The following is a 27,034-nucleotide window of genomic DNA, read 5'->3' on the forward strand; positions in this document are numbered from 1 at the left end:
ATCTGGGAACTTCCTCTCCTCTTGCCTACCATGTAACACCTTATGCTTTATCTGCTAACACGCACGCACGCACACGCCCACACACACACACACACACACGCAATCCTGCCCTGCCCCATCCCCTCTCCTCTCCTCTCCTCTCCTCTCCTCTCCTCTCCTCTCCTCTCCTCTCCTCTCCTCTCCTCTCCTCTCCTCTCCTCTCCTCTCCTCTCCTCTCCTCTCCTCTCCTCTCCTCTCCTCTCCTCTCCTCTCCTCTCCTCTCCTCTCCTCTCCTCTCCTCTACACCCTCACTCGTTTTACTCTCTCTTCTCTCCCTCTCTACCTTTATCTCTCTACCTTTATCTCTCTCTCTCTCTCTCTCTCTCTCTCTCTCTCTCACTAACCATCCTCTCCCTCTCTTCTTTCTATCCCTCCCTCTCTACATCCTTCCATGCCACAGCCCCCCACTGGCAAGGAGAGAGTTTGGTTGCCAAGCAACCATTGTGCCTGTTGTGCCTAAGGCCATTGGACAGGTACAGCATTTCCAGGCCGTAAGAATACAAGGGACGAGGCAATTATGGCACACATTATAGCGCGTTATAGCCCTATGCACAAGGTGAGTGTCAGTGCTTGTGTTAGTGTCTGTTTGTGTGATGCGACTAGGCTTAGTAAAAGTTACGACAGATTGGTCTGTCCAGACAAGCCTCACCCACGGCCTGTTGATTCACCACCCACGGCCTGTTGATTCACCACCCACGGCCTGTTGAATCACCACCCACGGCCTGTTGATTCACCACCCACGGCCTGTTGATTCACCACCCACGGCCTGTTGATTCACCACTCACGGCCTGTTGATTCACCACCCACGGCCTGTTGATTCACCACACTCACTTTTTAACATTCAGAGTTGTATACTTTATTTTCCCCCCAGTCAAATCCCCTTTCTGTTTTCACTGAGACGGCTGTATAACAATTGTGTGTGTGTGTGTGTGTGTGTGTGTCTCTGTGTGTGAAACTAGTAGTGACTCTTTCTCACAGAAAAAGGTCTATTCCACATCAAAGTGGGAATGGCATTGAAGACAATGGGAAGAGAGTGTTTGATGTTAGACAAATTCCATTTTCAAGTGTTGAGCCACTTAGAGTAACGGAATACAGGATTTAATAAAACACATTTCAACTACACTGATCTTACTACATAATTCCTAAGCAAAATAATGTACGGCTAAAGGGACTATTTCTAAGAAATCTTGAGACACTTTCCCGATTCACACCATCCTTCCATCACATCATCCTACCATCATACAATCCTTCATCATACCATACTTCATCACACCATCCATCCATTACACCATTATTCATTGCATCATCCTTCATCATACCATCCTTCCATCACACCATCCTTCAATCACACCATCCTTCCATCACACCATCCTTCCATCACACCATCCTTCATCATAGCATCCTTCCATCACATTATCCATCCATCACACCATCATTCCATTACACCATCCACCTACCACACCGTCCTTCGTCATAGCATCTTTCTTTCACACCATCCTTCAATCACAACATACCTCCATCTCACTACCTTTCCATCACATCATCCCTCAACATAGCAACCTTCCATCACACCATCTTTCATCATAGCATACTTTTTTATCACAACATCCTTCCATCACATCATCCTTCTATCACACCATACTTCCATCACACCATCCACCTTTCACACCATCCACCTTTCACACCATCCTTCATCATAGCATCCTTCTATCACACCATCCTTCATCATAGCATGCATCCATCAAACCATCCTTCCATCACACAGTCCTTCAACATATAATCTTTCCATCACACCATCCTTCATCATACCATACTTCTTCTAAAATTACTTAATCAAACCAAATCTTTATCACACCATCCTTCCATCACACCATCCTTCCATCACAACATTCTTTCATCACACCATCCTTCCATCACAACATCCTGCATCAAACCATCCTTCGTCACACCATCACACCATCCTTTAATCCCACCATACTTCCATCATGCCATCCTCCCATCACACCATCCTTCATCAAGCCATCCTTCATCACACCATCATACCATCCTTCATCATATCATCACACCATCCTTCATCATACTATCCTTCTTCACACCATCCTTCCATCATACCATCATTCAATCCTTCCTTCATCACATCATCCTTCCATTACACCATCAACCAATCGCACCATCCTTCGTCATAGCATCTTTCTATCACACCATCCTTCCATTACACCATCCTTCCATCACACCCTTTTCCATTACACCATTCTTCCATCACACCATCCTTCATCATAGCATCCTTTCATCACACCATCCATCCATCACACCATCCTTCCATTACACCATCCACCTACCACACCATTCTTCGTCATTGGATCTTTCTATCACACCATCCTTCCATCACACCAGCCTTCCATCACACTACCTTTCCATCACATCATCCCTCATCATAGCAACCTTCCATCACACCATCTTTCATCATAGCATCTTTCTAGCTCAACATCCTTCCATCACACCATCCTTTTATCACACCATACTTCCATCACACCATCCTTCCATAACACCATCCTTCGATCACACCATCCTTCATCATAGCACCTTTCTATCACACCATACTTCCATCACACCATCCATCTATCACAACATCCTTCAAAATATACCATCCTTCCATCACACCATCCTCCATCATAGCATCCTTCTATCACACAATCCTTCCATCACAGCATCCTTCATCATAGCATACTTCCATCACGCCATCTTTCCATCACACCATCCTTCATCAAGCCATCCTTCATCACACCATCATACCATTCTTAATCATATCATCACACCATGCTTCATCATTCCATCCTTCTATAACACCATACTTTCATCACCATTATTCCATAACACCACCTTCCATCACACCATCCACCTATCACACCATCCTTCACCATATCATATTTCTATCACACATTCCTTCCATCACAACATCCTTCATCATAGCAGCCTTCCATCACACCATCCATCCGTCCTTCAACATAGAATATTTCAATCACACCATACCTCCATCACACCATCCATCTATCACAACATCCTTCCAATACACCATCCTTCCGTCACACCATCCTTCCATCACACCATCCTTCATCATACCATACTTCATCTAAACTTACTACATCACACCATTCTTCACCACACCAGCCTTCCATCACACCATCCTTCCATCACAACATCCTTCCATCACATCATCCTTCCATCACACCATACTTCATCACAAAATCCTTGATCACGCCATCTTTCCATCAAACCATCATTCATTCATCAAACCATCCTTCATCACACCATCCTTCATCACACCATCCTTTAATCACACCATCCTTCCATCACACGACCCTTCATCAAACCATAGTTCCACCACACCATCATTCATCACGCCATCCTTCATCACACCATCATACCATCCTTCATCATATCATCACACCATCCTTCATCATACCATCCTTCCATCACACCATTATTCTATCACACCATCCTTCCATCACACCATCCTTCATCATACAATACTTAATCATACCGTACCTCATCACACCATCCTTCTTCACAACACCCTTCCATCACACCATCCTTCATCAAAGCATCTTTCTATCACACCATCCTTCCATCACACCATCCTTTAATCACACAATCCTTCTATCAAATAATCCTTCATCACTCCATCCTTCATCACACCATCATACCATACTTCATCATATCATCACACCATCCTTCATCACACCATCCTTCCATCACACCATCCTTCATCATACCATACTTAATCATACCATACTTCATCACACCATTCTTCAACACACCATCCTTATTCACATCATCCTTCCATCACACCATCCTTTAATCACACCATCCTTCCATCACACGACCCTTCATCAAACCATAGTTCCACCACACCATCATTCATCATGCCATCCTTCATCACACCATCATACCATCCTTCATCATATCATCACACCATCCTTCATCATACCATCCTTCCATCACACCATTATTTTATCACACCATCCTTCCATCACACCATTATTTTATCACACCATCCTTCCATCACACCATCCTTCATCATACAATACTTAATCATACCGTACCTCATCATACCATCCTTCTTAACAACACCCTTCCATCACACCATCCTTCATCAAAGCATCTTTCTATCACACCATCCTTCCATCACACCATCCTTTAATCACACAATCCTTCTATCAAATAATCCTTCATCACTCCATCCTTCATCACACCATCATACCATACTTCATCATATCATCACACCATCCTTCATCACACCATCCTTCCATCACACCATCCTTCATCATACCATACTTAATCATACCATACTTCATCACACCATTCTTCAACACACCATCCTTATTCACATCATCCTTCCATCACACCATACATCCATCACACCATCATTCATCATACCATCCCTCCATCACATCATCCTTCATTATACCATCCTTCATCACACCATCCTTTCCTCACACCATATTTCAACCACACCATCAACCTATCACACCATCCTTCATCATACCATCATTCTATCCACCATCAACCCATCATATCATCCTTCATCACACCATCCTACCATCACACCATCCTTCATCACACCATCCTTCATTATACCATCCTTCATCACACCATCCTTCCATCAAACCATCCTTTAGCACATCGTATTTCCAACACAGCATCCTTCAATCACACCATCTTTCCATCACACCATACTTCATCACAAAATCCTAGATCACGCCATCCTTCATCAAACCATCCTTCATTCATCAAACAATTCTTCATCATACAATCCTTCAATCACATAATCCTTCCATCACACCATCCTTCCATCACACAATCTTTCATCACGCCATCCTTCATCTAACCCTCTTCCATCAAACGATCCTTCATCACACCATCCTTCCATCACACCATCCTTTCATCACATCATCCTTCCATTACACCATCCTTCATCATACAATCCTTCAATCACATAATCCTTCCATCACAGCATACTTCCATCACACAATCCTTCATCGTGCCATCCTTCATCACACCATCCTTCATCTAACCATCCTTCATCACACCATCCTTCCATCACACCATCCTTCTATCAAATAATCATTCCATCACACCGTCCTTCATCACACCATCCTTCCATCACACTATTTCATCATATCATCCTTCAATCACACCATGAATTCATCACATCATACTTCATCACACCATCTTTCATCACACTATCCTTCACCACACCATCCTTCCATTACACCATCCTTTCATTACATCATCCTTCCATCACACCATCCTTCATCATACAATCCTTCCATCACATCATCCTTCCATCACACAATCCTTCATCACACCATCCTTCATCTAACCCTCCTCCATCACACCATCCTTCATCGTACCATCCTTCCATAACACCATCCTTCCATCACAACATCCAACATCACATCTTCCTTCATCATACAACCTTTCCATCATACCATCATTCCATCACACCATCCTTCATCATACCATACTTTATCATACCATAATTCATCACACCATTCATCATCACACAATTTTTCAATCACATTCTTCATCACATCATACTTCATCACACCAACCTTCCATCACACCATCCACCTATCAAACCGTCCTTCATCATAACATACTTCATCACACCATTCTTCATCACACCATCCGTCCGTCACACCATCTTTCAATCACACCATCTTTCCATCACACCATCCTTCCATTATACCATCCTTCATCATATCATCACACCATCCTTCATCATACCCTCCTACCATCACACAATTTTTCATCACACCATCCTTCATCATGCCATACTTCATCACACCATATTTCATCACACCATTCTTCCATCACACCATCCTTCCACCACACCATCCTTCCATCACATCATACTTCCATCACACCATCCTTCAACACACCATCCTCCATCACACCAACCTTCCATCACATCATCATTCATCAAACCATCCTTCATCAAACCATCCTTTCATCACACCATCCTTCCATCACACCATCCACCTATCACACCATCCTTCATCATAGCATCTTTCTATCACTCCATCCTTCCACCACACCATCCTTCCATCACTCAATTATTCCATCACATCATCCTTCATCATACCATCCTTCTTCACACCATCCTTCCATCACGCAATCATTCCATCACACCAATCACACCATCCTTCTGTCACACCATCCACCTACCACACCTTCCTTCCATCATGCAATCATTCCATCACACCAATCACACCATCCTTCTGTCACACCATCCACCTACCACACCTTCCTTCCATCACACCATCCTTCCATCACACCATCCTTCCATCATACCATCCTTCCATCCTTCATCATACCATCCTCCATGACACCATCCTTCCCAGCTGATGTTCTCTGGTTCTAGACTATGGTTAGGCTGGGAACTATGCAGAGCTACACATGTAGTTCAGCACATGTCTATACACGCATAAGCCTCACATCCTATAAATCCAACACACATATGACACATAATACACAGTATGCCTGTGACCTTCATGTGTTACGCATAATGACCTGACTAACATCAGCTGTCAGAGCTGATGCCTTTAGCTCAATGTGATAATATTCTGTGTTGCTGTATATGCTGTTGCCTAGCCCCAGGTAGACTGTAGTTATCACACTATTGGTTTGAACTGAGTGTGTTTCTGTGCTCCTTAGCAGCCCAATCAGTTAGTGTCTCTGACTCTGCCGTGGGCTCTTGTTAATGTAAGCATCAGGATAGATAAAGGAGACAGCTCACTGTCTGGTTGTTTCGGATTTAACAACCCTTGAATGCACTGAGAAAGAGAGAAAGACAAAGAGACAGAAAGAGAGAGACAAAAAGTCAAAGAGACACAGAGGAGAGCAGAGAGCAGAGCAAGAGACAGAGAGACAGAGAAACAGTGAGACAGAGAGGCAGAGTGAGCAGAGAGAGTCATAGACAGAGAATGAGTGAGCGAGAGAGACCGAGAGAGGAAGCAGAGAGCACAAAGACAGAGAGAGAGAGAGAGAGAGAGAGAGAGAGAGAGAGAGACAGAGAGAGAGAGACATAGACCGAGAGACAGAGAAACAGAGAGAGCGAGAGAGACCGAGAGAGAAAGCAGAGAGAGTGCAGAGACAGAGAGAGAGAGACAGAGAGAGGCATAGACAGAGAGACAGAGAGAGCAAGAGAGACAGAGAGCAAATTGTAGAGAAAACAGTGGGTAGAGAAAGTGAAATAGAGGGAGATAGACACAGTTATACAGTGCTTTCAGAAGGTATTCAAAACCCATAATGTCAAAGTGGAATTATGTTAATAGAATATTTTACAAATTAATTAAAAATGAAAAGCTGAAATGTCTTGAGTCAATAAGTATTCAACCCTTTTGCTATGGCATAAATAAGTTCAGGAGTAAAGATTTGCTCAACAAGTCACATAATAGGTTACATGGACTCACTCTCTGTGCAATAATAGAGTTTAACATGATTTTTGAACGACCACCTCATCTCTGTACCCCACACATACAATTATCTGTAAGGTCCCTCAGTTCAGCAGTGAATTTTAAACACAAGTAAAATCACAAAGACCAGGTAGTTTTCCAATGCCTCGCTAAGAAGGGCCCCTATTGGTAGAAGGGCCCCTTTTGGTAGGATGGTCCCTATTGGTCGATGGGTACATATTGGTAGGGCACCTTTTGGCAGACATTGAATATCCCTTTGAGCATGGTGCAAGTTATGGGTATGCTTGTCATAAGCAAGGACTATGAAGTTTTTTGGGATAAAAATAAACGGAATAGAGCTAAGCACAGGCAAAATCCTAGAGGAAAACCTGGTTGAGTCTGATTTCCAGCAGACTCCAGCACACTACTAATATTACACAACACACACACTACTAATATTACACAACACACACACTACTAATATTACACAACATACACACTACTAATATTACACAACACACACACTACTAATATTACACAACACACATACTACTAATATTGCACAACATACACACACAAACACACACAGACACACACTCCTAACATCATACACACAAACACACACACCCACACACACCACTAATATTACACACACACAAACACACACACACACACACACACACACAAACCTGACTAATATTACACAACACACACTACTAATACTACACAACATACACACACAAACACAAACACACACACACACACACACTACTAATATTACACAACACACACACGCACACACATAGACACATTACTAATATTACACAACACACACACACACAAACCCACACACACTACTACTATTACACGACGCACACATACACACGAACACCCTACTAAAATTACACTACAAACAAACACACACAAACAACTATTACTGCACACACACACACACACACACACACACACACACACACACACTCTACTAATATTATAACACACACACACACAACAGTGGTCTCTCTATGTGTCACACACACAGATGGTTGTGCACTCACTCATACATGTTGTCGTGTCTTTGGCTATGCCGGATTAAGTAATATGGGATTCTGTTCTATAAAATCCTTTCTCCGTAATTAATATTACCTGATTGAGCTAATCATGTAAATGTAATTAACTAGACAGTCGGGGCACCACAAAATAATATTTATAGAGCTGTTATCTTCCGAATAAACTCTTTAAAGACCTAGTAATATTTTACATCAATAGCAGTCAATATTAATTGCCTTAATTCAGTCTCATCTGAAAGTTGTAAATTCTTGGTTATATTCATGTTTTACCTTTATTTAACCAGGCAAGTCAGTTAAGAACACATTCTTATTTTCAATGACGGCCTGGGAACAGTGGGTTAACTGCCTGTTCAGGGGCAGAACAACAGATTTGTACCTTGTCAGCTCGGGGGTTTGAACTCGCAACCTTCCGGTTACTAGTCCAACGCTCTAACCACTAGGCTACGCTGCCGCCCCAACAAGTTGCATCAGCAATACAAAATTGGGTTTAATTATTTATTTACTAAATACCTAACTATTCACACAGAATTACATATACAAAGAATGAATCATACCTTGATTACAAATTACGTCATAAAGGAAAACGTCCCTGGCGGGCAGAAAACAGATATGACAGCTGGTTACACAAAAGGAAAGGGGCTGGGTTTGAGTGAAAGAGCGGGAAGACTGAGGGACAAAGGGAGAAGCTGTGCTGTCGTAAATACAGTATCTTATGCATTCTAAATTAACCCCCATTTGGAAAAGGAAAATAAATATTTACTCTGAGCTGCGCTTCAGTAGGTTGGTGGTAGATGGAAGGCCGTGTTGCCAAACCGAGTCCTTTGTCCTTTGGAGAATGTCTCTGGTGGTAAATTGGATATGTTGTAGTAACGTCGTTGTGTGGTAGACGGGATACTCTGTATGTTCTTTCCTAGCCTGCGTTTGCAGCTGCGACTAACTCAACGGCTAGGAGGTATCACTTCTGTAGTGAATAAAAGTTCAAAGTTCATACCATTCGCAACCAAAGCTCACGCTGAGGTTGGCTTAATTCTGTAGTTGACATGTTAGTCCTTTAAACGCAGAGGTTGCAGACCTCACATACTTGGAACAGGAGGTTACATTTTCATCAAGGCTAGTGGAGCGAGAAGGGTGTGTCTGAAAAGTTTTATAACCCATGTCTCTTCACAGGGGCGGGCCACTGATTGAGCAGAGCCCTAACCTTATGAAAACCCAAATCTCTCATTTGGAAGCTAAAATTACATTTAATCTCTTCACAAATAATTGTATATTCAAACATTTAAATTGAACAACAATTCCATGTGAACCCGATAACTCTGATGTGTAGACTTTCCACTGTAGAGTTTATGTCATCCTATCATTGATGAGAATCTTTCAGATGATAACTGAACTGACATCATATTCATTAAGTACCACAGCATATGTTCAATTGGTCGGATTACTAGAATATAGTTCATTTCCCCCCACCTTCTGATGTTCACAGAATCTCTCTGTTAACCAAGGGGTTTTCAAATTTCACATCAGTAGGGTAGAGAGAGGAAAAAGGGGGGAGAGCTATTTATGACTGTCATAAACCTATCCCCAGGCCAACGTCATGACAATGTGCACAAGCATACACTAGCACACACACCAAAGATTGGGGACCATTTGCACCCCCCCTCCCCCCAAATTAGATAATTAAAAGACCATGATTAAAATACACCTCACAACTAACAGTAGTATACCTATACTTTGGATTTCTGAGCTTTAACTATTATTAATCGAGACATGAATGGTGCCAAAATGAAGTTTGGGAGGGGCTGAGGGCAAGGAAAACGATCACATGTGGCAGTGTGGATAAGGGGAGGAACCGTTTAAAGTCCAATATCACTCAGCTCCCTGCCTAGAAATAACGATGTGTAGCGATAAGGAGGTGACTCCACCCAAAGTGGGGAATGTATACTACTATGGGTGAAACCATGTCTTTGTCTAATCCAGCTATATTGACCCTCTGGGAAGAATACACTTGGTTTAAGCTTTCATAGTGTCCGTTCAGAGTTTTTACTCTGAAAATTAGGACCTAACAGTTGGAGTTGTCGGCAGGATTCACCGCGATTTAAAGTCAAACCAGAGAGTCCAGATCAGTGGAACAGGATCTGGCACAACAAACAAGGCAGGCACAGTTCCTGAAACCTCTTTCCACTCATTTTGACATCTTGGGGAGATGAGATTCGTAGGCTGAACAATTATAGGCTACGGACCTAGAAAGCCTTAGTTTATTCAGTAGGCCCATTGAGTAATGACCGGTCATAGCTTTGTGGCATATGGTAAGTCCCGGAAGTCAAACCCGAACAGGTTGGTACCTAGGGGGTAAGTCCTAGGGGGTAAATCCCGAGTAGGTTGGTTATTGCTAGTACTATAAAGTATAGAGTAAGTCCTGAGCAGGATGAATGAATGTTTAAACAAGATACGTCTGTAGTAACGGAGGCAATAAGAGAAAGGATGGTTTATGATCTCTGGGGATGGGGAACCATGACAGATTATGTGGAAATAGGAAGAAAAATGTGAATCTGTTATGGGATTTTTATGAATAATGGCTAAATTATGTATACATTTAGCTTAGAATTATAACTAAACAGAATAGTACTCTGTTACTGTATGAATCTTATTATAATCATAATACTGAATATAATGTGTGTAGTTTTAGTCAAGAATTAGAACAAGGACTTTCTGTCCCTTGTTAGAAACAAATGGAGCTGTCGTCAGACTGGCTGGAACACCGTGTTCCTTACAGGACATTCTGTCCCTACCCAGGGAGGGGAGAGACCTTGGGCTTGTAATAGATTGTTTAACAGGTGGCAGACAATGTGAGAAGGCTTATGAACTATATTGCCATTGTATCTGAGAGGAGCAGGGACATTTATGATGAACTGTGAGGTATATAAACCAATGTACATGGTATTATGACCAGAGCTCTTGAGAATAAAGGCTATTGGCTAATTTTGGTGGCTGGTCTCTGTCTATTTAATGCAAATAAGAACCTTAGCAGTTCTTAGAAGCGGACAGAGTGTTTTAATTTAATTGGTTGCTCCCCCACAGCCTGGTTCGACCTGTGCCTGCACTCTGGAGGGTCCGGGCTAAAGTGGGCATTCAGCCTGGAGGAGTGGTGCCAAGGCTGCGCATCAGAGCTCCAGTGCTCCCTCACAGCCCGGTTGATCCGGTGCCTCCTCTACACACCAGGCCTCTTGTAGGTCTCCCCAGCCTGGTGGGCCCTGTGGCCCCACGCAACAGGCTGTCTCTGCGTCTCCTCCCTCCAGAGTCGCCCTCCAGTCCGGACCCTCCAGCGACGCCCTCCAGTACAGAGCCTCCAGTTCCAGCCTCCTACGGCCCTCACCAGATCCACCACCGCAGAGAAATGCCCACCCAGATCTTCCCCTATAGGTTCAGGTTTTGCGGCCGGAGTCCGCACCTTTGGGGGGGGGGGGGGGGGGGTACTGTCATGCCCTGACCTTAGAGCTTTTTATGTCTCTATTTTGGTTTGGTCAGGGTGTGATTTGGGTGGGCATTCTATGTTCTTTTTTCTATATTTTTGTATTTCTTTGTTTTGGCCGGGTATGGTTCTCAATCAGAGACAGCTGTCTATCATTGTCTCTGATTGGGAACCATACTTAGGTAGCTTTTTCCCCACATGGTTTTTGTGGGTAGTTAATTTCTGTTTAGTGTTTGCACCTTAAAGGACTGTTTCGGTTATTCTTTTGTTTATTTTTGTTATAGTGTTCAGTTTTAATAAAACAGGCATGAACACTTACCACGCTGCACTTTGGTCTGATGATTGCTCTTCTTCAGACGACGAATACCGTTACAATTATTTCCTTATGGAGTTATCAGAGTTGTAATTGTAAATTAATGGGTTATTCAAATTTGTTTATTTTTGAATTGACATGGAGTGTTTGTTTTTGAGTCACGATGTGAATCATGGGTTCAAAGGGGAAATTACAAATTCCCTGGGCCCCTGGTCTTGCATAAATACACACCTGTATTTTGTTCAGTCTGCATATAGAAGGAGAAATATATGTTAATGTCGGTTGACAGTTACTCCAAATGGATTGTGTGTATTGCTTATTCCATTTTTTGTCTTTGCTTTGATACAAATTTCACCAGATTGGTTCTGCTGGATTGTTGGGTTCGGGTGCTCCCTGATCTGGTAACTCTTCTGAGAGGTCACCAGTAAAATAAGGGAGTACGAACTAAGTTGGAAAATGGTTTCAACGTTAACCGTATGTTTTTATGTTATTTGACATTTGTCGTATAGACAATGGGTTGAAAAAAGGGTTGGATCATTTATAAAATGTTTTAGTTATGATTCGGATACAGCGAGAGAGAGAGTTTCTCTGACACTGAGGGGTGGGTGCACTGCTCGAATTCATTGGGCCTAGGGAGGGCTTTTCTCTAGAGAAACATTAAGTGTCCTCTGACAGGGAGGTTATTAGAGAACTCACTGGATGATATCTTGAGTCAATCATGACATTTTCTTGTTGCTTTTTTGTTTTAACGTGCCATCAGAATTTTTATGGTAAATCGCATCAATACATATAGATTGCTGGATGATACGGTACAATTGCATACAAGGTTCATAGTCTGTGTCTTGCGATAACACCCAAGGATGAAAATGAAGGAGACGGTATGGAGACCAGTATCACATGGGCATAGAACGTAACGGGTTGACGATTCAGTCCACAATTGTAGTAGCATCAAGAGGAGATGGGGAACAAAGTGAAAATGACATGGCTTGGAACCTGTGGCCGGAAAGGGGAAGACTGGGCGAAAGCATGAGGAGTCTTTTTAGGGCCTTCATTTTTGTGGAATTCAACAGAAAAGTATCCTGAAGGCAGTCAGGCGAAGAGAGAGTGGGAATTGTCATGCCTATACAAGTGTGCATATCTTAACACGTTATTAATGCTGTTATGTCTTGTGTTTCGTGCTAGAGTGTGCTATCACTCTCCAAGGAACCAGAAGGAGAACGTTGAAATGGAAGAAGTCAACAGCACCAGTGGACATGTTATTATCAGTGTTCTATGATGAATGGGAATGACGGTGTGCTTGATGTGATCACAGCACAGAGGCCATAAGTCTAGGGGTTCGTAAACCTCACTGTGAATGGGAATGACGGTGTGCTTGATGTGATCACAGCACAGAGGCCATAAGTCTAGGGGTTCGTAAACCTCACTGTGAATGGGAATGACGGTGTGCTTGATGTGATCACAGCACAGAGGCCATAAGTCTAGGGGTTCGTAAACCTCACTGTGAATGGGAATGACGGTGTGCTTGATGTGATCACAGCACAGAGGCCATAAGTCTAGGGGTTCGAAAACCTCACTGTGAATGGGAATGACGGTGTGCTTGATGTGATCACAGCACAGAGGCCATAAGTCTAGGGGTTCGTAAACCTCACTGTGAATGGGAATGACGGTGTGCTTGATGTGATCACAGCACAGAGGCCATAAGTCTAGGGGTTCGTAAACCTCACTGTGAATGGGAATGACGGTGTGCTTGATGTGATCACAGCACAGAGGCCATAAGTCTAGGGGTTCGTAAACCTCACTGTGAATGGGAATGACGGTGTGCTTGATGTGATCACAGCACAGAGGCCATAAGTCTAGGGGTTCGTAAACCTCACTGTGAATGGGAATGACGGTGTGCTTGATGTGATCACAGCACAGAGGCCATAAGTCTAGGGGTTCGTAAACCTCACTGTGAATGGGAATGACGGTGTGCTTGATGTGATCACAGCACAGAGGTCATAAGTCTAGGGGTTCGTAAACCTCACTGTGAATGGGAATGACGGTGTGCTTGATGTGATCACAGCACAGAGGTCATAAGTCTAGGGGTTCGTAAACCTCACTGTGAATGGGAATGACGGTGTGCTTGATGTGATCACAGCACAGAGGCCATAAGTCTAGGGGTTCGTAAACCTCACTGTGAATGGGAATGACGGTGTGCTTGATGTGATCACAGCACAGAGGCCATAAGTCTAGGGGTTCGTAAACCTCACTGTGAATGGGAATGACGGTGTGCTTGATGTGATCACAGCACAGAGGCCATAAGTCTAGGGGTTCGTAAACCTCACTGTGAATGGGAATGACGGTGTGCTTGATGTGATCACAGCACAGAGGCCATAAGTCTAGGGGTTCGTAAACCTCACTGTGAATGGGAATGACGGTGTGCTTGATGTGATCACAGCACAGAGGCCATAAGTCTAGGGGTTCGTAAACCTCACTGTGAATGGGAATGACGGTGTGCTTGATGTGATCACAGCACAGAGGCCATAAGTCTAGGGGTTCGTAAACCTCACTGTGAATGGGAATGACGGTGTGCTTGATGTGATCACAGCACAGAGGCCATAAGTCTAGGGGTTCGTAAACCTCACTGTGAATGGGAATGACGGTGTGCTTGATGTGATCACAGCACAGAGGCCATAAGTCTAGGGGTTCGTAAACCTCACTGTGAATGGGAATGACGGTGTGCTTGATGTGATCACAGCACAGAGGCCATAAGTCTAGGGGTTCGTAAACCTCACTGTGAATGGGAATGACGGTGTGCTTGATGTGATCACAGCACAGAGGCCATAAGTCTAGGGGTTCGTAAACCTCACTGTGAATGGGAATGACGGTGTGCTTGATGTGATCACAGCACAAAGGCCATAAGTCTAGGGGTTCGTAAACCTCACTGTGAATGGGAATGACGGTGTGCTTGATGTGATCACAGCACAGAGGCCATAAGTCTAGGGGTTCGTAAACCTCACTGTGAATGGGAATGACGGTGTGCTTGATGTGATCACAGCACAGAGGCCATAAGTCTAGGGGTTCGTAAACCTCACTGTGAATGGGAATGACTGTGTGCTTGATGTGATCACAGCACAGAGGCCATAAGTCTAGGGGTTCGTAAACCTCACTGTGAATGGGAATGACGGTGTGCTTGATGTGATCACAGCACAGAGGCCATAAGTCTAGGGGTTCGTAAACCTCACTGTGAATGGGAATGACGGTGTGCTTGATGTGATCACAGCACAGAGGCCATAAGTCTAGGGGTTCGTAAACCTCACTGTGAATGGGAATGACGGTGTGCTTGATGTGATCACAGCACAGAGGCCATAAGTCTAGGGGTTCGTAAACCTCACTGTGAATGGGAATGACGGTGTGCTTGATGTGATCACAGCACAGAGGCCATAAGTCTAGGGGTTCGTAAACCTCACTGTGAATGGGAATGACGGTGTGCTTGATGTGATCACAGCACAGAGGCCATAAGTCTAGGGGTTCGTAAACCTCACTGTGAATGGGAATGACGGTGTGCTTGATGTGATCACAGCACAGAGGTCATAAGTCTAGGGGTTCGTAAACCTCACTGTGAATGGGAATGACGGTGTGCTTGATGTGATCACAGCACAGAGGCCATAAGTCTAGGGGTTCGTAAACCTCTGTGAATGGGAATGACGGTGTGCTTGATGTGATCACAGCACAGAGGCCATAAGTCTAGGGGTTCGTAAACCTCACTGTGAATGGGAATGACGGTGTGCTTGATGTGATCACAGCACAGAGGCCATAAGTCTAGGGGTTCGTAAACCTCACTGTGAATGGGAATGACGGTGTGCTTGATGTGATCACAGCACAGAGGCCATAAGTCTAGGGGTTCGTAAACCTCACTGTGAATGGGAATGACGGTGTGCTTGATGTGATCACAGCACAGAGGCCATAAGTCTAGGGGTTCGTAAACCTCACTGTGAATGGGAATGACGGTGTGCTTGATGTGATCACAGCACAGAGGCCATAAGTCTAGGGGTTCGTAAACCTCACTGTGAATGGGAATGACGGTGTGCTTGATGTGATCACAGCACAGAGGCCATAAGTCTAGGGGTTCGTAAACCTCACTGTGAATGGGAATGACGGTGTGCTTGATGTGATCACAGCACAGAGGCCATAAGTCTAGGGGTTCGTAAACCTCACTGTGAATGGGAATGACGGTGTGCTTGATGTGATCACAGCACAGAGGCCATAAGTCTAGGGGTTCGTAAACCTCACTGTGAATGGGAATGACGGTGTGCTTGATGTGATCACAGCACAGAGGCCATAAGTCTAGGGGTTCGTAAACCTCACTGTGAATGGGAATGACGGTGTGCTTGATGTGATCACAGCACAGAGGTCATAAGTCTAGGGGTTCGTAAACCTCACTGTGAATGGGAATGACGGTGTGCTTGATGTGATCACAGCACAGAGGCCATAAGTCTAGGGGTTCGTAAACCTCTGTGAATGGGAATGACGGTGTGCTTGATGTGATCACAGCACAGAGGCCATAAGTCTAGGGGTTCGTAAACCTCACTGTGAATGGGAATGACGGTGTGCTTGATGTGATCACAGCACAGAGGCCATAAGTCTAGGGGTTCGTAAACCTCACTGTGAATGGGAATGACGGTGTGCTTGATGTGATCACAGCACAGAGGCCATAAGTCTAGGGGTTCGTAAACCTCACTGTGAATGGGAATGACGGTGTGCTTGATGTGATCACAGCACAGAGGCCATAAGTCTAGGGGTTCGTAAACCTCACTGTGAATGGGAATGACGGTGTGCTTGATGTGATCACAGCACAGAGGCCATAAGTCTAGGGGTTCGTAAACCTCACTGTGAATGGGAATGACGGTGTGCTTGATGTGATCACAGCACAGAGGCCATAAGTCTAGGGGTTCGTAAACCTCACTGTGAATGGGAATGACGGTGTGCTTGATGTGATCACAGCACAGAGGCCATAAGTCTAGGGGTTCGTAAACCTCACTGTGAATGGGAATGACGGTGTGCTTGATGTGATCACAGCACAGAGGCCATAAGTCTAGGGGTTCGTAAACCTCACTGTGAATGGGAATGACGGTGTGCTTGATGTGATCACAGCACAGAGGCCATAAGTCTAGGGGTTCGTAAACCTCACTGTGAATGGGAATGACGGTGTGCTTGATGTGATCACAGCACAGAGGCCATAAGTCTAGGGGTTCGTAAACCTCACTGTGAATGGGAATGACGGTGTGCTTGATGTGATCACAGCACAGAGGCCATAAGTCTAGGGGTTCGTAAACCTCACTGTGAATGGGAATGACGGTGTGCTTGATGTGATCACAGCACAGAGGTCATAAGTCTAGGGGTTCGTAAACCTCACTGTGAATGGGAATGACGGTGTGCTTGATGTGATCACAGCACAGAGGCCATAAGTCTAGGGGTTCGTAAACCTCACTGTGAATGGGAATGACGGTGTGCTTGATGTGATCACAGCACAGAGGCCATAAGTCTAGGGGTTCGTAAACCTCACTGTGAATGGGAATGACGGTGTGCTTGATGTGATCACAGCACAGAGGCCATAAGTCTAGGGGTTCGTAAACCTCACTGTGAATGGGAATGACGGTGTGCTTGATGTGATCACAGCACAGAGGCCATAAGTCTAGGGGTTCGTAAACCTCACTGTGAATGGGAATGACGGTGTGCTTGATGTGATCACAGCACAGAGGCCATAAGTCTAGGGGTTCGTAAACCTCACTGTGAATGGGAATGACGGTGTGCTTGATGTGATCACAGCACAGAGGCCATAAGTCTAGGGGTTCGTAAACCTCACTGTGAATGGGAATGACGGTGTGCTTGATGTGATCACAGCACAGAGGCCATAAGTCTAGGGGTTCGTAAACCTCACTGTGAATGGGAATGACGGTGTGCTTGATGTGATCACAGCACAGAGGCCATAAGTCTAGGGGTTCGTAAACCTCACTGTGAATGGGAATGACGGTGTGCTTGATGTGATCACAGCACAGAGGCCATAAGTCTAGGGGTTCGTAAACCTCACTGTGAATGGGAATGACGGTGTGCTTGATGTGATCACAGCACAGAGGCCATAAGTCTAGGGGTTCGTAAACCTCACTGTGAATGGGAATGACGGTGTGCTTGATGTGATCACAGCACAGAGGCCATAAGTCTAGGGGTTCGTAAACCTCACTGTGAATGGGAATGACGGTGTGCTTGATGTGATCACAGCACAGAGGCCATAAGTCTAGGGGTTCGTAAACCTCACTGTGAATGGGAATGACGGTGTGCTTGATGTGATCACAGCACAAAGGCCATAAGTCTAGGGGTTCGTAAACCTCACTGTGAATGGGAATGACGGTGTGCTTGATGTGATCACAGCACAGAGGCCATAAGTCTAGGGGTTCGTAAACCTCACTGTGAATGGGAATGACGGTGTGCTTGATGTGATCACAGCACAGAGGCCATAAGTCTAGGGGTTCGTAAACCTCACTGTGAATGGGAATGACTGTGTGCTTGATGTGATCACAGCACAGAGGCCATAAGTCTAGGGGTTCGTAAACCTCACTGTGAATGGGAATGACGGTGTGCTTGATGTGATCACAGCACAGAGGCCATAAGTCTAGGGGTTCGTAAACCTCACTGTGAATGGGAATGACGGTGTGCTTGATGTGATCACAGCACAGAGGCCATAAGTCTAGGGGTTCGTAAACCTCACTGTGAATGGGAATGACGGTGTGCTTGATGTGATCACAGCACAGAGGCCATAAGTCTAGGGGTTCGTAACCTCACTGTGAATGGGAATGACGGTGTGCTTGATGTGATCACAGCACAGAGGCCATAAGTCTAGGGGTTCGTAAACCTCACTGTGAATGGGAATGACGGTGTGCTTGATGTGATCACAGCACAGAGGTCATAAGTCTAGGGGTTCGTAAACCTCACTGTGAATGGGAATGACGGTGTGCTTGATGTGATCACAGCACAGAGGCCATAAGTCTAGGGGTTCGTAAACCTCTGTGAATGGGAATGACGGTGTGCTTGATGTGATCACAGCACAGAGGCCATAAGTCTAGGGGTTCGTAAACCTCACTGTGAATGGGAATGACGGTGTGCTTGATGTGATCACAGCACAGAGGCCATAAGTCTAGGGGTTCGTAAACCTCACTGTGAATGGGAATGACGGTGTGCTTGATGTGATCACAGCACAGAGGCCATAAGTCTAGGGGTTCGTAAACCTCACTGTGAATGGGAATGACGGTGTGCTTGATGTGATCACAGCACAGAGGCCATAAGTCTAGGGGTTCGTAAACCTCACTGTGAATGGGAATGACGGTGTGCTTGATGTGATCACAGCACAGAGGCCATAAGTCTAGGGGTTCGTAAACCTCACTGTGAATGGGAATGACGGTGTGCTTGATGTGATCACAGCACAGAGGCCATAAGTCTAGGGGTTCGTAAACCTCACTGTGAATGGGAATGACGGTGTGCTTGATGTGATCACAGCACAGAGGCCATAAGTCTAGGGGTTCGTAAACCTCACTGTGAATGGGAATGACGGTGTGCTTGATGTGATCACAGCACAGAGGCCATAAGTCTAGGGGTTCGTAAACCTCACTGTGAATGGGAATGACGGTGTGCTTGATGTGATCACAGCACAGAGGCCATAAGTCTAGGGGTTCGTAAACCTCACTGTGAATGGGAATGACGGTGTGCTTGATGTGATCACAGCACAGAGGTCATAAGTCTAGGGGTTCGTAAACCTCACTGTGAATGGGAATGACGGTGTGCTTGATGTGATCACAGCACAGAGGCCATAAGTCTAGGGGTTCGTAAACCTCTGTGAATGGGAATGACGGTGTGCTTGATGTGATCACAGCACAGAGGCCATAAGTCTAGGGGTTCGTAAACCTCACTGTGAATGGGAATGACGGTGTGCTTGATGTGATCACAGCACAGAGGCCATAAGTCTAGGGGTTCGTAAACCTCACTGTGAATGGGAATGACGGTGTGCTTGATGTGATCACAGCACAGAGGCCATAAGTCTAGGGGTTCGTAAACCTCACTGTGAATGGGAATGACGGTGTGCTTGATGTGATCACAGCACAGAGGCCATAAGTCTAGGGGTTCGTAAACCTCACTGTGAATGGGAATGACGGTGTGCTTGATGTGATCACAGCACAGAGGCCATAAGTCTAGGGGTTCGTAAACCTCACTGTGAATGGGAATGACGGTGTGCTTGATGTGATCACAGCACAGAGGCCATAAGTCTAGGGGTTCATAAACCTCACTGTGAATGGGAATGACGGTGTGCTTGATGTGATCACAGCACAGAGGCCATAAGTCTAGGGGTTCGTAAACCTCACTGTGAATGGGAATGACGGTGTGCTTGATGTGATCACAGCACAGAGGCCATAAGTCTAGGGGTTCGTAAACCTCACTGTGAATGGGAATGACGGTGTGCTTGATGTGATCACAGCACAGAGGCCATAAGTCTAGGGGTTCGTAAACCTCACTGTGAATGGGAATGACGGTGTGCTTGATGTGATCACAGCACAGAGGCCATAAGTCTAGGGGTTCGTAAACCTCACTGTGAATGGGAATGACGGTGTGCTTGATGTGATCACAGCACAGAGGCCATAAGTCTAGGGGTTCGTAAACCTCACTGTGAATGGGAATGACGGTGTGCTTGATGTGATCACAGCACAGAGGCCATAAGTCTAGGGGTTCGTAAACCTCACTGTGAATGGGAATGACGGTGTGCTTGATGTGATCACAGCACAGAGGCCATAAGTCTAGGGGTTCGTAAACCTCACTGTGAATGGGAATGACGGTGTGCTTGATGTGATCACAGCACAGAGGCCATAAGTCTAGGGGTTCGTAAACCTCACTGTGAATGGGAATGACGGTGTGCTTGATGTGATCACAGCACAGAGGTCATAAGTCTAGGGGTTCGTAAACCTCACTGTGAATGGGAATGACGGTGTGCTTGATGTGATCACAGCACAGAGGCCATAAGTCTAGGGGTTCGTAAACCTCTGTGAATGGGAATGACGGTGTGCTTGATGTGATCACAGCACAGAGGCCATAAGTCTAGGGGTTCGTAAACCTCACTGTGAATGGGAATGACGGTGTGCTTGATGTGATCACAGCACAGAGGCCATAAGTCTAGGGGTTCGTAAACCTCACTGTGAATGGGAATGACGGTGTGCTTGATGTGATCACAGCACAGAGGCCATAAGTCTAGGGGTTCGTAAACCTCACTGTGAATGGGAATGACGGTGTGCTTGATGTGATCACAGCACAGAGGCCATAAGTCTAGGGGTTCGTAAACCTCACTGTGAATGGGAATGACGGTGTGCTTGATGTGATCACAGCACAGAGGCCATAAGTCTAGGGGTTCGTAAACCTCACTGTGAATGGGAATGACGGTGTGCTTGATGTGATCACAGCACAGAGGCCATAAGTCTAGGGGTTCGTAAACCTCACTGTGAATGGGAATGACGGTGTGCTTGATGTGATCACAGCACAGAGGCCATAAGTCTAGGGGTTCGTAAACCTCACTGTGAATGGGAATGACGGTGTGCTTGATGTGATCACAGCACAGAGGCCATAAGTCTAGGGGTTCGTAAACCTCACTGTGAATGGGAATGACGGTGTGCTTGATGTGATCACAGCACAGAGGCCATAAGTCTAGGGGTTCGTAAACCTCACTGTGAATGGGAATGACGGTGTGCTTGATGTGATCACAGCACAGAGGCCATAAGTCTAGGGGTTCGTAAACCTCACTGTGAATGGGAATGACGGTGTGCTTGATGTGATCACAGCACAGAGGCCATAAGTCTAGGGGTTCGTAAACCTCACTGTGAATGGGAATGACGGTGTGCTTGATGTGATCACAGCACAGAGGTCATAAGTCTAGGGGTTCGTAAACCTCACTGTGAATGGGAATGACGGTGTGCTTGATGTGATCACAGCACAGAGGTCATAAGTCTAGGGGTTCGTAAACCTCACTGTGAATGGGAATGACGGTGTGCTTGATGTGATCACAGCACAGAGGCCATAAGTCTAGGGGTTCGTAAACCTCACTGTGAATGGGAATGACGGTGTGCTTGATGTGATCACAGCACAGAGGCCATAAGTCTAGGGGTTCGTAAACCTCACTGTGAATGGGAATGACGGTGTGCTTGATGTGATCACAGCACAGAGGCCATAAGTCTAGGGGTTCGTAAACCTCACTGTGAATGGGAATGACGGTGTGCTTGATGTGATCACAGCACAGAGGCCATAAGTCTAGGGGTTCGTAAACCTCACTGTGAATGGGAATGACGGTGTGCTTGATGTGATCACAGCACAGAGGCCATAAGTCTAGGGGTTCGTAAACCTCACTGTGAATGGGAATGACGGTGTGCTTGATGTGATCACAGCACAGAGGCCATAAGTCTAGGGGTTCGTAAACCTCACTGTGAATGGGAATGACGGTGTGCTTGATGTGATCACAGCACAGAGGCCATAAGTCTAGGGGTTCGTAAACCTCACTGTGAATGGGAATGACGGTGTGCTTGATGTGATCACAGCACAGAGGCCATAAGTCTAGGGGTTCGTAAACCTCACTGTGAATGGGAATGACGGTGTGCTTGATGTGATCACAGCACAGAGGCCATAAGTCTAGGGGTTCGTAAACCTCACTGTGAATGGGAATGACGGTGTGCTTGATGTGATCACAGCACAGAGGCCATAAGTCTAGGGGTTCGTAAACCTCACTGTGAATGGGAATGACGGTGTGCTTGATGTGATCACAGCACAAAGGCCATAAGTCTAGGGGTTCGTAAACCTCACTGTGAATGGGAATGACGGTGTGCTTGATGTGATCACAGCACAGAGGCCATAAGTCTAGGGGTTCGTAAACCTCACTGTGAATGGGAATGACGGTGTGCTTGATGTGATCACAGCACAGAGGCCATAAGTCTAGGGGTTCGTAAACCTCACTGTGAATGGGAATGACTGTGTGCTTGATGTGATCACAGCACAGAGGCCATAAGTCTAGGGGTTCGTAAACCTCACTGTGAATGGGAATGACGGTGTGCTTGATGTGATCACAGCACAGAGGCCATAAGTCTAGGGGTTCGTAAACCTCACTGTGAATGGGAATGACGGTGTGCTTGATGTGATCACAGCACAGAGGCCATAAGTCTAGGGGTTCGTAAACCTCACTGTGAATGGGAATGACGGTGTGCTTGATGTGATCACAGCACAGAGGCCATAAGTCTAGGGGTTCGTAAACCTCACTGTGAATGGGAATGACGGTGTGCTTGATGTGATCACTGCACAGAGGCCATAAGTCTAGGGGTTCGTAAACCTCACTGTGAATGGGAATGACGGTGTGCTTGATGTGATCACAGCACAGAGGCCATAAGTCTAGGGGTTCGTAAACCTCACTGTGAATGGGAATGACGGTGTGCTTGATGTGATCACAGCACAGAGGTCATAAGTCTAGGGGTTCGTAAACCTCACTGTGAATGGGAATGACGGTGTGCTTGATGTGATCACAGCACAGAGGCCATAAGTCTAGGGGTTCGTAAACCTCTGTGAATGGGAATGACGGTGTGCTTGATGTGATCACAGCACAGAGGCCATAAGTCTAGGGGTTCGTAAACCTCACTGTGAATGGGAATGACGGTGTGCTTGATGTGATCACAGCACAGAGGCCATAAGTCTAGGGGTTCGTAAACCTCACTGTGAATGGGAATGACGGTGTGCTTGATGTGATCACAGCACAGAGGCCATAAGTCTAGGGGTTCGTAAACCTCACTGTGAATGGGAATGACGGTGTGCTTGATGTGATCACAGCACAGAGGCCATAAGTCTAGGGGTTCGTAAACCTCACTGTGAATGGGAATGACGGTGTGCTTGATGTGATCACAGCACAGAGGCCATAAGTCTAGGGGTTCGTAAACCTCACTGTGAATGGGAATGACGGTGTGCTTGATGTGATCACAGCACAGAGGCCATAAGTCTAGGGGTTCGTAAACCTCACTGTGAATGGGAATGACGGTGTGCTTGATGTGATCACAGCACAGAGGCCATAAGTCTAGGGGTTCGTAAACCTCACTGTGAATGGGAATGACGGTGTGCTTGATGTGATCACAGCACAGAGGCCATAAGTCTAGGGGTTCGTAAACCTCACTGTGAATGGGAATGACGGTGTGCTTGATGTGATCACAGCACAGAGGCCATAAGTCTAGGGGTTCGTAAACCTCACTGTGAATGGGAATGACGGTGTGCTTGATGTGATCACAGCACAGAGGTCATAAGTCTAGGGGTTCGTAAACCTCACTGTGAATGGGAATGACGGTGTGCTTGATGTGATCACAGCACAGAGGCCATAAGTCTAGGGGTTCGTAAACCTCTGTGAATGGGAATGACGGTGTGCTTGATGTGATCACAGCACAGAGGCCATAAGTCTAGGGGTTCGTAAACCTCACTGTGAATGGGAATGACGGTGTGCTTGATGTGATCACAGCACAGAGGCCATAAGTCTAGGGGTTCGTAAACCTCACTGTGAATGGGAATGACGGTGTGCTTGATGTGATCACAGCACAGAGGCCATAAGTCTAGGGGTTCGTAAACCTCACTGTGAATGGGAATGACGGTGTGCTTGATGTGATCACAGCACAGAGGCCATAAGTCTAGGGGTTCGTAAACCTCACTGTGAATGGGAATGACGGTGTGCTTGATGTGATCACAGCACAGAGGCCATAAGTCTAGGGGTTCGTAAACCTCACTGTGAATGGGAATGACGGTGTGCTTGATGTGATCACAGCACAGAGGCCATAAGTCTAGGGGTTCGTAAACCTCACTGTGAATGGGAATGACGGTGTGCTTGATGTGATCACAGCACAGAGGCCATAAGTCTAGGGGTTCGTAAACCTCACTGTGAATGGGAATGACGGTGTGCTTGATGTGATCACAGCACAGAGGCCATAAGTCTAGGGGTTCGTAAACCTCACTGTGAATGGGAATGACGGTGTGCTTGATGTGATCACAGCACAGAGGCCATAAGTCTAGGGGTTCGTAAACCTCACTGTGAATGGGAATGACGGTGTGCTTGATGTGATCACAGCACAGAGGCCATAAGTCTAGGGGTTCGTAAACCTCACTGTGAATGGGAATGACGGTGTGCTTGATGTGATCACAGCACAGAGGCCATAAGTCTAGGGGTTCGTAAACCTCACTGTGAATGTTCATTTTTGTTCATTGTACTGTGTTTAGTGTGTTTACACTATACTGTGTTTAGTGTGTTTACACTATACTGTGTTTAGTGTGTTTACACTATACTGTGTTTAGTGTGTTTACACTATACTGTGTTTACTGTGTTTACACTATACTGTGTTTACTGTGTTTACACTATACTGTGTTTAGTGTGTTTACACTATACTGTGTTTAGTGTGTTTACACTATACTGTGTTTAGTGTGTTTACACTATACTGTGTTTAGTGTGTTTACACTATACTGTGTTTAGTGTGTTTACACTATACTGTGTTTAGTGTGTTTACATTATACTTTGCTTAGTGTGTTTACACTATACTGTGTTTAGTGTGTTTACACTATACTGTGTTTAGTGTGTTTACACTATACTGTGTTTAGTGTGTTTACACTATACTGTGTTTAGTGTGTTTACACTATACTGTGTTTAGTGTGTTTACACTATACTGTGTTTAGTGTGTTTACACTATACTGTGTTTAGTGTGTTTACATTATACTGTGTTTAGTGAAAACATCAGGACATCTATAGAACCTAATCAAGTTGGGTCGGGGTGTTCCTTTCCGAGAGAGAGAGAGAGAGAGAGAGAGAGAGAGAGAGAGGGAGAGAGAGAGAGGGAGAGAGAGAGAGAGAGAAAAGAGAGAGAAAAGAGAGAGAAAAGAGAGAACGAGAGTGACAAATAGTGATTGGAATGAATGAAATAAAGCGAGAGAGCGAGATAGAGGAAGAGGTCTTGAATAGACCTGCAGTACACAACAGAACCTGGGCTCTGGGCTCTGGGCTCAACAATGTCTTATTGATGAAACTTTCACACTAAATCTTTCACAGTACTGTGCTGTTGTTCCTCTCGTCTAAACCCCATTACTCTTCTGTGTGAACGTAGTAATGGTCCACCCCAGGGAGCTATGTACACAACACACACGTAACGCTTGCATGTATCCACAGGCTGACTCACTGCTTTTCCATTGTATACAGCATATCTCAAATGAGTCGTGAGATTTGAGAACCCAGAGGATGTGGGAGCACAAACAAAACCAACTGCCTTGACAAAACGCTCCAAAACTAGAAAGTGATAGAAAGCAATAAAACCTGTAACACCAAGCTAAGCATGTCTACACAAGGCACACGATCTGGGAATAAGTTCAGAATAGGAAAGCTTATTTTGTGAGGTCAAGGGACAACAGTTCTAGTCAGGTGTCTTTTACACTATTATAAAGCATTATGTCACTCTTTAAGATGCTGTTATGAAGCATTATGTCACTCTTTACGATGCTGTTACTAAGCATTATGTCACTCTCCAAGATGCTGTTATGAGGCATTATGTCACTCTTTAAGATGCTGTTATGAAGCATTATGTCACTCTTTACGATGCTGTTACTAAGCATTATGTCACTCTCC

General features: G+C 45.3%; 1 protein-coding gene across 1 annotated transcript in view; it reads right to left on the bottom strand.

Moving 5' to 3' along the window:
* The window catches only part of LOC109900120 (catenin delta-2), a 591,443-nt gene that overhangs the window by 21,763 nt on the left and 542,646 nt on the right, over positions 1 to 27,034 (bottom strand). The window lies entirely within an intron of this gene.

Source organism: Oncorhynchus kisutch, linkage group LG11, assembly GCF_002021735.2.
Source record: "Oncorhynchus kisutch isolate 150728-3 linkage group LG11, Okis_V2, whole genome shotgun sequence".
Classification (NCBI taxonomy): Eukaryota; Metazoa; Chordata; class Actinopteri; order Salmoniformes; family Salmonidae; genus Oncorhynchus; species Oncorhynchus kisutch.